Below are 14880 nucleotides of genomic sequence, written 5' to 3' on the forward strand. Positions count from 1 at the left end.
GATTAAATATGTGTATTGTTCATTCATTTCTTATAGTTATAAAGCAATGACAACAATACAAAATGAATTCTTATTTCAAATAATTTTCACAGATAAAAAATTGATGAGAAACTACAACATGAAGTAAGAAATTCTCATTAAAAAATAACCATAATTATATTGCTATTATAAACCAGCACGGGATAGTGAACTCTGCCGCGTCATATGAGAAGCATTGGAATGACTTAATTTTCGGAGCCAACGGATGACTAAGGTGGAGCGAAAGAAAAATGACGTATAAAAATAAAGAAGGGCATGATTAGATGCAACTAATGCCACGCCATTGCACCGCTCGATCTTTCGTAGCTCATTCTTTTGCCGGCGTATCCTGGTCACGCCCTTGTTCAAACGTCGGCGCCCCTAAGATGATTATAACATCATCCTCCTGAAAATCTACAAGCTCGTTATACCGCGTAGAACAATGATCCCCCTCCACTCATTCTTCTGCACGATTCGAAATATATTGCTGCATTTTCATTTTCTCAAGTAAACCGTATCAGAATAGAAAAATTTTAATATACCTGCATTAAATGTTATCATTAAATTAATTTTAAAATAAAGAAATGGGACTGGAGATTTAGTTTTAGCTGATATATCGGTAAACAATAACTATGTAAAAACTTTATTGTATTAAAATAATTTGAACTTTTAATTAACTTGAAAGTATGTAATACATACAGGGTGAGTCACGAAACGTGATCAAGTTAGATTACCGAGTTACTAGCGGTTCGATCGGAAATTTTTTTAGCTAAAATAACATGGTTCAAGAAAGCTGATTGCACCACATTTCTTGTGAACCTTTTTCTCAGGGTTATCAAGGTCTCCCTCAGTTATTTTATAGGTAAACTTACCTTTTTCACACCCATCTTTTAGGGGATACTCTCTGTGAGACGAATTCGGCAAGTATCATATAAGATACTTTAAATAAACACCGAAACATAATCAAAAATACACAAATTCTATTGTATAAATAAATTGTGTGGTGCTCTTAAACAACTTTATTGGAACGTTCGTACACTCTTGAATGGCTCTTTTCATACTCGCACGATTGCTGGTGTAATGCGTACATAATTTGATTAGGTGTCGCTAATGTTTATTAGGCGGCACTTGGCGCGATTCCTACTCTTCTCTTTCTCTCTCACACTCGCTCACTCACTCGCATGTGTATATGTGTGTACATACTGCAACACGGTTCCCGTTATTGTAGTGTATAAAAATAAAATATAAATAAAATGTAAAAATAAACAGCCTTCTCTTAATGGATGTTGTTTAATAACCACTGTTAAAATGTACCTACATATAATAAGCTCTTATAACTTTATAATTCTTATAATCATTAACTGAATTTGTTTACATATTTCGTTTGTCTCGGTTTGTTCTAATTCTAGGATATCGAAATTACTTTCTTGTCAACCCAATATAATTGGCGGAGTGGTTGGTGCGTTTTGATCGTCGGAATAGGAGTGTGCTTTAGTAAAACTATGCTTCGGCTAGAATGAATTAGGTGAGAAAGATATGGGAAATCACAAGTGTTTGTTTGGTTAAGATTGCCCCGTCGCGCGTCGAGGGTTTCGCTCAGGTCTCGAAGTGGTGTCCGATGACACCCAAATAATTGTGGGACTGTCGCGTCGGGTCGCGTTGAGTGTTTCGAGCCATTGTAGCCGACCGTGACTAAATCTCACGTTCGGTCTGCTTGAGACCGCACAGTTGGGTTTGTTTGGTCGTAGGAATAGGAAGTAGGACGCTCGCAATTTAAAGGGTGTACTTACAATTAGTTATAGGTTTTAATGTCTATCCGTATTATTATTCCTATATTCACGTTTCAGGTCACGTTTTGTTTCTTAATATTATTACTCCGCAGGGAGAAGCGCTTTTCTAAGCGGCTGTGTATAAATTAGGCTTCACAAGGACTGAAATTAATAATTTGTGTATGTGTACAAAGCTTTTGAAAATTGTTGTTGATGAAGATGGTTTTAAAATTGCATAGGACAAGCCCGGCTAGCTCAGTCGGTAGAGCATGAGACTCTTAATCTCAGGGTCGTGGGTTCGAGCCCCACGTTGGGCGAATTTATTTTTATATTTTTTCTTCATACGCGGCATTCATTTTTTCGTACAAATATAATTGCTCTCTTCAAATAAAATATTAAAAATGTTTGATATACACCTAATACATATAGTTGGATATAAATAGTAATAGTTCTTAAATTTTCAGTTTTTTGTATAAAATCGTTGCTCAGAGATCTAATTGAAAATATACTGATTTAACTCATTGCGTAATTAAGTTACGTTTATAATTAAGATTAACAAGTACGACATTAAACATTATAAAAGTGAATTAAAAACTATTCTATTAAAAAACAGCTATGGCGTATTCGATTTCGTAACAAAATTCTTAATGTTATGTATATAGGTTTCCAAGATAGTATACATTTATTTTGGTATTAGAATGCACACAACCTTCTTAAAAATATTTCATCCCTATATTGGTTGGTATGTTTGTGTCTTATCTAGGGTGCGATATGTAAGCATTCTTTGTATGACAGGAGCTAAAAATACATTTTGGAATGTCTACGCAGTGAGCTAGAATTTATATTATTGTTACTGAATGCAAATGTTATGATGATGTGTGTTTATCAACACGGTCCAAGATTCGGCTCATGTCAAAGTTTTAGATGACAAAATCTAAAAATATAAATTAAATGTAATTTCTTATTTTCAACTTTTAAAATTGAACAATTCATTTTTAAAATAATCTTATTATATGATCAATTCTAAAATTATTCTCACAAACATTCTATTCTCGTGTTATCAATATTAAAGCGTTAAAGGAAATGTATACATATTAATACCAATTTTCTGCTTCTTCTACGAAATCGTTAAACATACAGACGTTTTAATCATTGAATTAGGAAAGACATACAATAAATGTTAACATAATAATCACAGTCTTGATGTAATCACATTTAATTAAAAAGACAAATTGACAACATTTAATTCCCGCAATTATTGTTCGATTAATGTCAATTGTTTGCGAGAAATTCGCAAATTCCATTAACGTATTTTATATTTTTTCTGGTCCCGTCACATGAAGTGTAAAAAATCAAAGAAGTTTTTGGCGAGCTACGTGATGCAACACAAAAATATTTGTAGTTACTTTAAAAAATATATCGATAACCTCGAAAACTACGAGAAAAACAACATATAAAAGAACAACCCCTGCGGGATACTGACCACTTGATACCATTCAAATTACACAAAATATTCGTTGGGTCACATTTCAGCAAAACACCATGTATAATGTTGTTTCTTAATACATTAAATTAACGACCTTTCTGATGATCAATTTCGTAAACTTTTTACGTACAATTATAAATTATAAATCGTATCCTGCAAGATTTTATTGTGCTTGTAATTTCATTATGATTACGATGTTATAAAATGAACGACCTATGACATGCCCAGTTTATGTACAACTGTGATAATTTTCATTGAAAAAATAGTACAACAATTTACCTGGACTCATTTTGAAGCTGAAGTCTCTACTTTTGCAATCCATCATTCATTTTTGTTCAAGATATGTATTAGGTCGTCCCATAAGTTCGTGCCGTTTTTCGAGCGGTTGCATATGTTAATTTTGTAAACATTAGGTATATTTTCAGAACATCAGACATCTCCTCAATTGATAAACTTCGTAATTTCTGTGCCAGGTCTCGAATTTTATGTTTGTCTGCCTAAGGAGGACGCCCGGAACGTTCCCCGTTTTCTAAACAAAAATTCCCACCTTTAAAACGTTGAAACCACTTCCTACAGGTACGAGATGAAAGCGCACTTTCTCCGTAAACAGCATATATCTTATTCGTGGCGATTGTTACTGAACTTCCTTTCGGAAATTCATATAACATAATGTCGGAAAGGGATACGCATTTCCTTCATGATTTTTCACTGCTAGGAATCACTGTGTTCACTATTTCACGATCTTATACCCACGAAAACCTTCTGTAGACTGGTCCCGAACAGCTACGCTGAAGCTGAACTGAAGTGCATTGGTCCCTTATCGCCGTATGTTTATGAATCGACGCGTGAAATGTATACACAAAAGTCGGCACGAACTTATAGGATGACCTAATACTTTTTCATGATGCAACACTGGGAAACTGAAGACTCTATTTTGGTCCAAAATGTTACAAATTGAAACGTCTGTAAAAACATTGAAAAATTTTTCTCGTGACTGAAATCACCGTAGATTTAACACTAGGTTTACGGAGCTCTAGAAGTAACTATTTCACATTGTTTTATAAACATAACAAGAATGTGTCTGTCCAAATTTTTGGCCATTTTTCCAATAACATATACCCAAAGAAAAAAATTTGGTAAATAATTCCTCGGGGAAGCATCTTTACAATCTTAATAATCGCAAATTAAGAATATTAGAACCCGTCATTTTCCATCATTTTTTTTCAGTCATTTCCGTCAGCTTCCCCTTTATAACGAATATTAACACATCACCGACCTGTGAGTATTAGGTGTGCAAATAAGTTCCTTCCCCTCTTTTTCTATGATCATAACTTCTGACGGAACTCGAATTACTTCCCGATTTTGGTGTGATCTGAAAGAGCGTTCTTTTAGTTTTAAGAATTTCAAGCAATATATCGTGTGAGAAGCATCATTTGCTGCTTACTCTTTGCATTCCAGCTTAGGAAATCAGCTGTTGAAGCTACTGAAATGGTTTGTGCGGCACTGGAAGAGAACGCTGTATCTTACAGAACATGGAAAAATACATAGCAAACATTTAATGCCGGAAATTTTAATTTGTAGAATTTTATTACATTTTATGTATTATAATTACATTTTATGTAATAAAATTTTGAATTTGGAAAAAAGGGGAAAGAACTTATTTGCGCACCTAATAAAAGAAAATGTCTATGCTTTCTTTTGGTACGGCACAATTATTGAACATCCTGTTAATAGGCTTCCGGTAGGTAAAGTGTTAAAAACTTGATCTACGTTTTTTACTAGTCGCTATGCCAAAATTACAGAAGATATTCGTTGGGTCGCCTGTATAATGTTGTTTTTTAATACATTAAGCGTCTCCAAGCGTTCCAACAATTAATACCATCAGAATACCGCTTTTGAAACGTAACCCCTTCGGCATTTCTGTCACCAATTATAGGTCTCATCCCTTCTATAAATAACTTGCGCCGTTAAGTTTTTTCATAGACTTTCACTTCTGTATCATTTACTCATTTAGTGCTTTCTTATTGCAATTTCGTGTGCAATGTAGACATATCAATTATTATCGTCGCATAAGAACGAAATGCCGCAACCATAAAATTGATAACGCGGCTCGGGAATTACATGTTGCCGTGTGTTACCGTCTACATACTAGCAACTGAAAGCACATTGAAAAAAGGTTGGCTCGACTGGCAAGTACACCGCGGAATTAAGCTTTTAGATTGAAGCTTTCAATGATCGACCTTATGTCAGCCGTGGCGCACGTTAAAAAGGAACAGTCGACGTAATTGCTCCGTCGTCATTTGACACAAAATGAAGCTTCTGATGAAGGGGAGGTCCGGTCAGCGTGAATGAAAGTAGTTGCGCGCAAAAAAGTTCTGGAACGCCGTCCGGTTCGATATATTTAAGTCAGAGTTAAAGATAAGATCGACGCGCTTGACCGATCACCGCAGAGATCACCGGTGATCGAGGATCAGCCGCCGATTGCCCTCGATCACTCTCCTCCTCGCGGTCTCCTTATTATTTTATTTGTCCCTCGTCTATTTCTTTTGCCACCCCACGCTCGCTGTCCTCCCATTTTATTCGCGTTAATCATCTCGACGTCGCCCGAACGAGTTTTATTTAATTGGCGGTAGATATTGAATTAGAATTAAACATTACGCTCGAGCAAAGCAAACAGAGACACACGCAGAAAAAACATCCTATAATGATTACGAGCTTCCTTTCATACTTTTGTGAAATAAAACGGCACACGACACACAGAATTTCGATATTCAAATACTGATAATTCCGTTCGGAAATTCAGAAATACTGTACAAATATGTTTTAATTCTTCTATTATTTAAAAACGCATAAACATCCGCAGTCTAATACACTTAAAAATCTAGATTGAAACTTACATGATAACAGAAAAATTGGCCGTACCAATACACCGCAACCTGTAGAGCGGTTTCTGTGTTTCATCTCTCAGAAAGAAGAAAAAAATAGATTTTACAGTATTGTACATTGTTCCTTAGAATATTTATAATTATTGGCGATGTGAAATAAATTGTAACAAGTAACATCTCGTGATTTTGGTATTTTGACAGTATGCATTTATGTAGTATCATATAGGATGCTCTAAATAAACGCAGAAACATAATCAAAAATACACAAATTCTACTGTATAAGTAAATTGTAATGTACAAAAATATAAAATGTACAAATAAGCAAACTTCTCTTAATAGATGTTATTTAATAACCATTGTTTAAATGTACATGAAATACAGTGACTCGAATTAATATTCGGACGCTCTAAAAAACACGATAACTTTTTTAATATTGTACTATACGATTTGAACTTTTTTTGGGAAGCATTTAGTTTACTACAGGATGTGAAAATAAATTTTTTCAAAAATTTTAATTAATCGGCATTGTAGAAAAAATACTAGAAGTAGCATTTTACAACTTTTTTATGAGAGCCTATATTGAAAATTTAAAAAATACGTTTTGTAGATCTGCGATAATAAATTAAGTTTTTATAGACAAATAAAATGTTCAGGAGTGCTCGGAAAGTGAATTAGAAAATATTTTGAATTTACGTAAAAGAAGACTTGCTTGTGTGCCTTCAAGTTTCGAAGATGAAAATGAAAGGATGTATACAAGATCATCAAAATGAAATTGCCGCAGACGGAATCAGTTGGGAAAAAATAAAAGAAGGGTCTATTGCTGCAAGATCACCATTACATAATACTTTCAAAGACATATTCGACTCCATATTTTTTTTGTAAGACAGTAATAAATCAATAAATATAAATATATTCTACTATTACGTATTTTGTAAAGACCTGTCATTTTGACTGGTTTTGGTAGAAATAGCTTCGTCTTAACTGTTGGTAGTTCTAGTGTTAATCAGTTATTCGTTATTGTTATCATTAATATGCACTTCGATATTCTAACAACAAATTCCACTCAAGTGAGATTCGAGCGGCTAGGCGTAGCGTAGGTGGAAACATTTCAGCCTTAATTTATGAATGAACGTTTAATTCACACTCTTAAGGCAGTAGATACGTGAATTGCAATTTCTCGATGGTGTAGAATTGTAGAACCACAGCAATTTTATTTTCGCCGTCGCGTCGATTCCATAGTATTCGTTGATTAAATGGTGCCATTAAGACGGGTCTAGACAGCCTAGTCTGCTTATCTAGCAAGCTAGGCGAACATATATTTACGCCCACTTGCTGAATATTGCATCGTATATATATTTATAGGTCTGGTGTATTAACTTACTTCGAAGTATTATAGATTTTGCAGGCCTTTAATCTCTCGTAATAGTATTTAACTTCTAATCTTGCTGTTTCCATTATCATTCGACAACTAAAACTGAAATTTTCTGGTCAATTTACTTCTAGCCCGAATCGATTTCACACTCGTCGAACACGTTATAAATTATGTAACAAATGAGAATGCATAAATTTCGTGAAATTAGTGTGTGCCTACTTTCACGTTGTTACTTTCATTGTCGTCACGTTGTTAACATTTCAAAATATGTATAGTACTACATTTCACTTGTTACGTAACACGCGATTGTAAAAATAGTATAAAAGTAAATATATATACGTACAAGGTATCCCATTTTTAAATCGACCCAGTCGAATATCTCCGAAACTGTTGGTGATACTAAAAAGATGTTTCAGAGAAAAGAGTTAAACGGTATCAAAGAACACTCTTACAAGCTCTTATAAGACCATAAAAAAAACAAGTTCAACGATGTGCAATAATGGTGACGTTCACGTGACCATTATCATCCCTGTTCAGTCAAAGGGTCCCTCCACGGTCAAAAAATAAAAATAATTTAAATTAACCGTTAACACTTGAGTGATGACTCAGAGTGACCACTAAAAATTTCTGTACCAGTATTAAAAATATTATTGACATTATTAAATATATTGGGATCTAACCAATTACTAAACATTTAAGTATTTTATGCGTTATTATATCAATTTCGTATCCATAAAATGTAAAAGATCATATACAGGGTGTCCCAAAATTCCTTCAACATCCGGAAATGGGAGGTTCCTGAGAACTTTTGAAGTGACATTTTTGAGAGAAGCAACATTATATCAATTTCATATTCATACAAAGAAAACAATTAATATAGAATGAAATTATTCTAGGTCGGCAGAAATGTTTAATTGTTTCTACTTTAGAAAAAAGTAGATTATACAGAAATTTTTGTTACCCGAGTTATTTTGAGTGAATTGGGTATGTTCTCAAACAGTGTTGGCCCTGGGCCCCAAAATGAACGGTCCGTAGCTGGAAGTATCGGTGGTTTATAACTTCGCACGCAACTTGAGACCACGTTTTCGTGCGATACAGCGACGTCCCTACCGACGGATGTTCACGTGAATAATTGATACGTCAGCGTCGAATTGATGAAGTATCATTACTGGGCCAGTCTTACCGGCGACTCGCTTCAAGCGGCTCGTTTTAAACATTTGCGTCAAGCCTGCTTAATCCGATCGTTTCTGTTGGTCGCGACGTTAATTTGACTGAAATTGCCATGTATGTGATCCACTATAAATGAGCACCAGATGAGGATTGATCGAGGTTACATCCAACAAATTAATAGTTACTGAACAGCAACTCGTACTCCGTCTTTAACCAGGTTAATGAATAATAATGTTTTGCAATTCGTACGACAGAACCGGAACGTTTGATGCATTATGTACTGAATGCGAAACGTAAGAATAAATGCAGCATATGCACTCTGAAATACGACTACAAAACAGAAAAACATGAAACTGTTACATATTGTTTGGATCTGTTATTATTAGGCTGCGGATTTTGTGCATTTATGACAAAAATGGGTGGGTGTAATTTAAAACGGTGAAAACGTTAAGACTATTTAAGAACATGCATATGTTATTTTCAATTTATTATTATACAATTGTTAAAGATAGGAAGAAATTTTTTTTGGTTCCTACATCTTGTAATTGATGAAGAAAATTTTCATTGTGTATAAAGATCCGCAATCTAGTTATTATTAGTTTTCCACTATATCAATTGGTACCGAATATGTTTTTACTTTCAATATTTTTCAAACTCAAAAAGTTACATTTAATACAAAGATATATGCTGCATTAATTCTTCACATTCGGGACAAAGATTCATACATGGAAACTCATGTTACTTGTACATACCTCATTATTATTCACAACGTTATCTTTTTGGTTATTATTACATTAGTGAAATACTAAAAATATGCACAATATGCATAGTCCGAAACGTATGCTGTATGCAAAATAAAAAATAATTTTTTGAAATTACTTAATTAATTATTCCCAATGTTATCATATAACAACATGGAAGAAATGTTTCTTAGCGAGATAGATATTCATTAGAAATAATTATGTTATTGGTTATTATTATATGAGGGAAATACTAAAAATATGCAGAATGTGCAAAGCATATGCTGTATGCAAAATAAAATATAATCTGTTAGAATTATTATACTTAACCACGACATCACTTTTTGTCCGGGTCCCATTGGTCTACCTATTTTCTATAAAAATGCGAATTTTCATAAACATTGGCAGTCTACATATTAAAAAGTTTCAAATGTCTTTCGAGCCCTGTGAGAGTCCGTTGGTTACAGATTCGTCTCCTTAGTCTAGTCTAGTGTAATCTAGATTTCTGAATTCTGTAAAGTGGCCAGTCGCTCGCACGAATAACTACTGTTCATTCTTCCTCGAACAATAAGTAACGTCACGGAGGATCGCACAAAACGTCCGTGAGTACCTAAGGTCTGGGTCGGGCTCGGATCGTAAAGAAAAAGGAAAGAAAAGGGATCACGCATCGGGTATGCGTTTTGAACAGCGTTAATAGCGGCTTTTTCGTGGAAAACTATCTCATCTGGTAGGACAGTGTACAAGCGGCTTCTCGGCCCTGTACGGAGATAAAGGGAAGATACCCTTCATCGAGGATATAGCGCCGCGGTGAAGACTAGCTCTTCGACATTTACTGGAAGCGTCAAATTTCTACCGTTGTCGAACATCTCGTACCTCGGTGGTCGCAGATAGGCGATAGTGCATGGCTCGGTTGCAGGATTTCTCGAATCTGAAACTGAAAGGAAAGGTGGATATACATTTTCCTTCGCGAGCGAGCATGGCCAAGCGTCCTGGTCAATGTGCCCAAAAATTTCAACAAAATTCATAGGCCAAGTGTGCCTATTACTGCGATATTTCCTCCCAATTAGATTAACGCATTATCGACCGGTAATTATTGCATAATTTTGACAAATCTATGGTACATGGCTAAACGCTTTTTAATGGAACATTCAATAGCAACAGCAATTATCATCATTGTGATAATTATCATTATTATCATTGTGAACTGAAAATCATAGTTTTTCGCGACTTTTGGTTAAAATCCACAGATTCTTACATCTTTCGATGTGTTTTTTTTTCTGCGACAACCGATTTCAATGAAATCTTCAGCATGTACAAAACGCATATTTTAAATTTTCTAAATGGTGCCTCGTTTACTTTCTCATGTGATTCAATTTTTTCAAAATCTTTTTTGCATGTCATTTGGTAAATCAATTCTTCTAATTGCTCAAAAAATGTCAGGTCGTTTGGTCCGATCATACAAAGGTTATACTGTTTTAAAGTGCGTTCAAATACTTCCGTGGTTCACTGTACATACAATAAAATGAACATAGTGGTTTAAAGAAACATAATTTTAAAAAATAAGAAAGATTGTTGAGGTTCGTTTATTTTACAACCATTACAAGGTGTATGTAACCCCTTAATAGCCAGTAATTAGAAAGCTTTTTGTCCGATTTTGATCACGTTTCCTGGCAAATTGACCATTGTGCGGCGCGGCCTTTTGTTCGTTTACCGATCGCCACGATCGGCCACTGACTCACTTTTAAACTGACTTCAACCGAGCGAGTCACTTAAAGCGCACTTAACCGAACGTCTCGTAAATACGAAAGAATACGAGCTTGGCTAGCGACGGCCTGAAAAAATGACGAAATGGAGCGGTGCATACTGATAGACCGAGAATGAGCCTCAATTCGGGCTCGAAGATTAGGAGGCGCCACCGAGATCCACATTCTTGCGTTATTGTTGTCGCGATACCGAGGAAATACCATAATTGCCGGTCGGCGAAGCTTTGAACGCTTAGTACAAGCGGAATACCACATTTAGAAGTATCTGTGGAACCTTTAAAATCACTCTACTTGTTACCGTGGAAATTTAAAAATCACATAATTGAGAAGAAGCTTTATAAAATCGTACCATTTTTTCGAGTTATCACAATAATTCAACGAGATTTTGGATTTCATTCATTTGTACTTTGAGAATTTATTGGCCAAGTATGTGTGTGAATGAAAGATCTAGAAAAATTGTGAAAATGAACAATTTTTATCTTCTTTAAACGTTTGTAGCTTCATTACAACGTCGATCGATTTTGTCGAAATTTTCAGAATATGTTTAATTGACACAGATTTACAAAACTTCTTTTTTAAAATTTCGGCCCACGTAAAAAAGTTGTAAAATGCAACTTTATTATTTTTTCTACAATTCCGATCTATTGCAATTTTTGAAAGAATTTCTTTTCACATTCTGTAGTAAACTAATTGCTCTAGCTTCCCAAAAAGGTTCAAATCGTATAGTACAATGTTAAAAAAGTTATCGTCTTTTCTATAGAGCGTCCGAATATTAATTCGCGTCACTGTACATATATTTTGTATTTGCAAAAATCCGTTGAAAAGTGCATGTAGGTAATTATTCAGTACCTTCACAATCAATGTCGTAACAATTAATTATAAATCTAGCAAATCCAATTTTATTTATGGACATTCTCTTTTCATATCTTTTTTCCTCTATGATATGGAGTCTCAACAATGTTAGACTCATTGTAAGTATTATAGATGCATGATATTTTTGATATGTCTGTATAGTTTAATTACGATAAAACAAGATTACTGATTTTATTTTATGAAACAGTCAATATTCTAAAGTAACAAGCGACTGAAAACCTTTAACCCTCTAACTATTGTGCCCGATGCCACCTCACTCAAAATGTTAATATTTTCTCTAATTCTTTAATGCATATAAGTATTCAGCCTATTAAACATATTAAGAAAGAAAATTAATTTCTCTTTCACTCCAGTTTGTTGTAATACAGAAAGAACATTTTTATTTTACATAAGGATCGGCTGTCTAATAATATTTAAAATAAGTAACTTTTTTATAATTGTAACAAACGACCTGATTTTTTTATAATCAATTAGAAGCACTGGTTTATGAAATGATATGCAAAAAAGATTTTCCAAAAAATTATGATTTACAAAGTTACATGCAAAAATAAAAAAGGCATTTTTTAAAATTTTTTATTAGGGCCCTTAATGAAAATTTAAAATACATGTTTCAACCGATTTCGATGAAATTTTCAGCATGTGTATAACTAACATAGATCTACAAAACATGTATTTTAAATTTTCATTAAAGGCCCTAATAAAAAATTTTTAAAAATGCCTTTTTTATTTTTGCATGTAACTTTGTAAATTATAATTTTTTGGAAAATCTTTTTTGCATATCATTTCATAAACCAGTGCTTCTAATTGATTATAAAAAAATCAGGTCGTTTGTTACAATTATAAAAAAGTTATTCTGTTTTAAAGGGCGTTCGAATACTTTCGTTCGCCACTGTACATACATATTAATAACACATTAAAGACGTGGAAAGTGTTCAAATTTCTCCTTCTGCCATTGCTGTTTCCTCGTGTTCTTCGGTTAATGGCCAATCATTTATCATTTCATTTGATAAACACAGTTATTTGCTACACCCAATAAGATCGAATAAAATTATAGGCGATTAGGAAGGACGTGAGCAAGTAGATTCCAGTTATCATCTACATATTTTTCGTTGTCGTTGCGTTCATCGTGTAGGCCATCTTTATTTGACCATATAAATATTTTTCTTCCTGTTTACTAGTGTCATTATTTAACAGTACAATATCAGTTTATCTCGTTTTCTCGAATGTCTTTGCTAATCAACACACTATTAAAAACAATCGAACCAAAATTTTATCGTTTCTTTCTCCATCAAATGCCCACTAGAATGGCTCTTATTTTCAACTATTCAACTTCTTTTACAGACCCCCGCAGGGTTGTCTCAAATAATAAAAAAAAAAACGTGCCTCAAGACGACTAAACATTAAAGTAATTAATTTAATGCTCATAAAATTGTTTTCCTTGAACATCTTCTAAACTATTTATCTCGTCGAAAAATATATCAGACGAAACCTGAAGATCTGGTCAGGCTGCGTCTTTTATGTCCTATTAATTTTTTTTCGAAAAAATTGAGTAGAAAGTCGGACCAAAATGCAAAAATTTGTTCTGAAATTTGAAAATTGAAGTGTGGTTTCATTATCTTTTATCACTAAACATTAGCGAGAAATGTGTTTCTTTTTTAACTTGCGGAATTTATTTCTTTCTAATTGCAAATTTTTTGCTTGGAGATTCTATACGTTTTCTTTTTTGAAAGTCTTAACAATTTTTGGGCTCCTCTTTCTCAAGGGTTGAGATCTTATAAAGAGAACTGCGTTTAGAAATAATACATATGTATGTATTATGGAACGTTTCATATATTTACTTGAAAAATTAGACTTGCAATTAGACAATGCATATGTATACATGTGTTTCACTTTAATATACATGTTCTTCTCGTAAAGAACGAAGTAACCGTGGCTAGAAATCCGTTCCGATCATGGCGTGGATAGGGTTACATCGTGCTAAAATACACACGTTATCTAAATATGTTTCCAGTAAATATCTCTAGGAAGTAACGATAACATTGTTGCTTTCCATGTGACGCAACAATTTACATCTGTTATACGGTGTTCGTAGCGTTTAAGTAAAGTAACATGATTACGAGCGAATAAATTTTATTATAACTAGACACTAAACTGTGGATTTTATGCATTTATAGCACAAACGGTAGGTGCGTTTTAAAACATTAGAGAGATTAAAATGATTTATTATTTCCAACTTGTTAAAATTATTCAAGGAATAATCAAATATCTATGTGAAGCAGAACATTTTTGTTCTGCATAAAAATCCGCAGTCGAATTACACAATTTTCCCATTTAATTAGGCTTGACTAATTTTTTCATTCCCGTGCATAATATTCGGTAAACGTTTTCATTATTGTCTAGACAATTTGTTTTGCACCCGCAACGTTACAGTTATATAAAGCAGGGACAAAAAATAACAGTTATTCTAAAATTTTCTACGATGAAAATCATAATTAAGGAGTTGATTATTGATGTACACAAAATATAAAGACAAAAAACTCGAAGAGCAAAGTGATTAGAAAATATCGATTTTTATACTTTTTGGTTACAAATAACAGTTATTCGTTTTCAAAAAATTGGATCCTCCTCGATAACTGTTATCGATGAAGAAAAACTTTCAATTTCTCAAAGCATTTATCGATGAGAGAAGTTGCTCTGCTCTTCAGGGTCCCCGATTCTATCGGCGCGGCGGCGAATAGCGCGGAAGAGCCCGAAAGCGGAAACATTCCGAAACAGAGATGTAAGGTACGACCTTGTTGATTTGT

At 33.8% G+C, this 14880-nt stretch overlaps 1 protein-coding gene and 1 non-coding gene across 2 annotated transcripts in view; both read left to right on the top strand.

Moving 5' to 3' along the window:
- Positions 1-14880, top strand: part of Cpsf73 (cleavage and polyadenylation specificity factor 73) — a 142439-nt gene that overhangs the window by 123934 nt on the left and 3625 nt on the right. The gene's annotated exons all lie outside the window — the stretch shown is intronic.
- Positions 2032-2104, top strand: Trnak-cuu (transfer RNA lysine (anticodon CUU)). The gene has a single exon. It is a non-coding gene; the product is annotated as a tRNA-Lys (tRNA).

The sequence above is a fragment of the Lasioglossum baleicum genome, chromosome 4, assembly GCF_051020765.1.
Source record: "Lasioglossum baleicum chromosome 4, iyLasBale1, whole genome shotgun sequence".
Lineage (NCBI taxonomy): Eukaryota > Metazoa > Arthropoda > Insecta > Hymenoptera > Halictidae > Lasioglossum > Lasioglossum baleicum.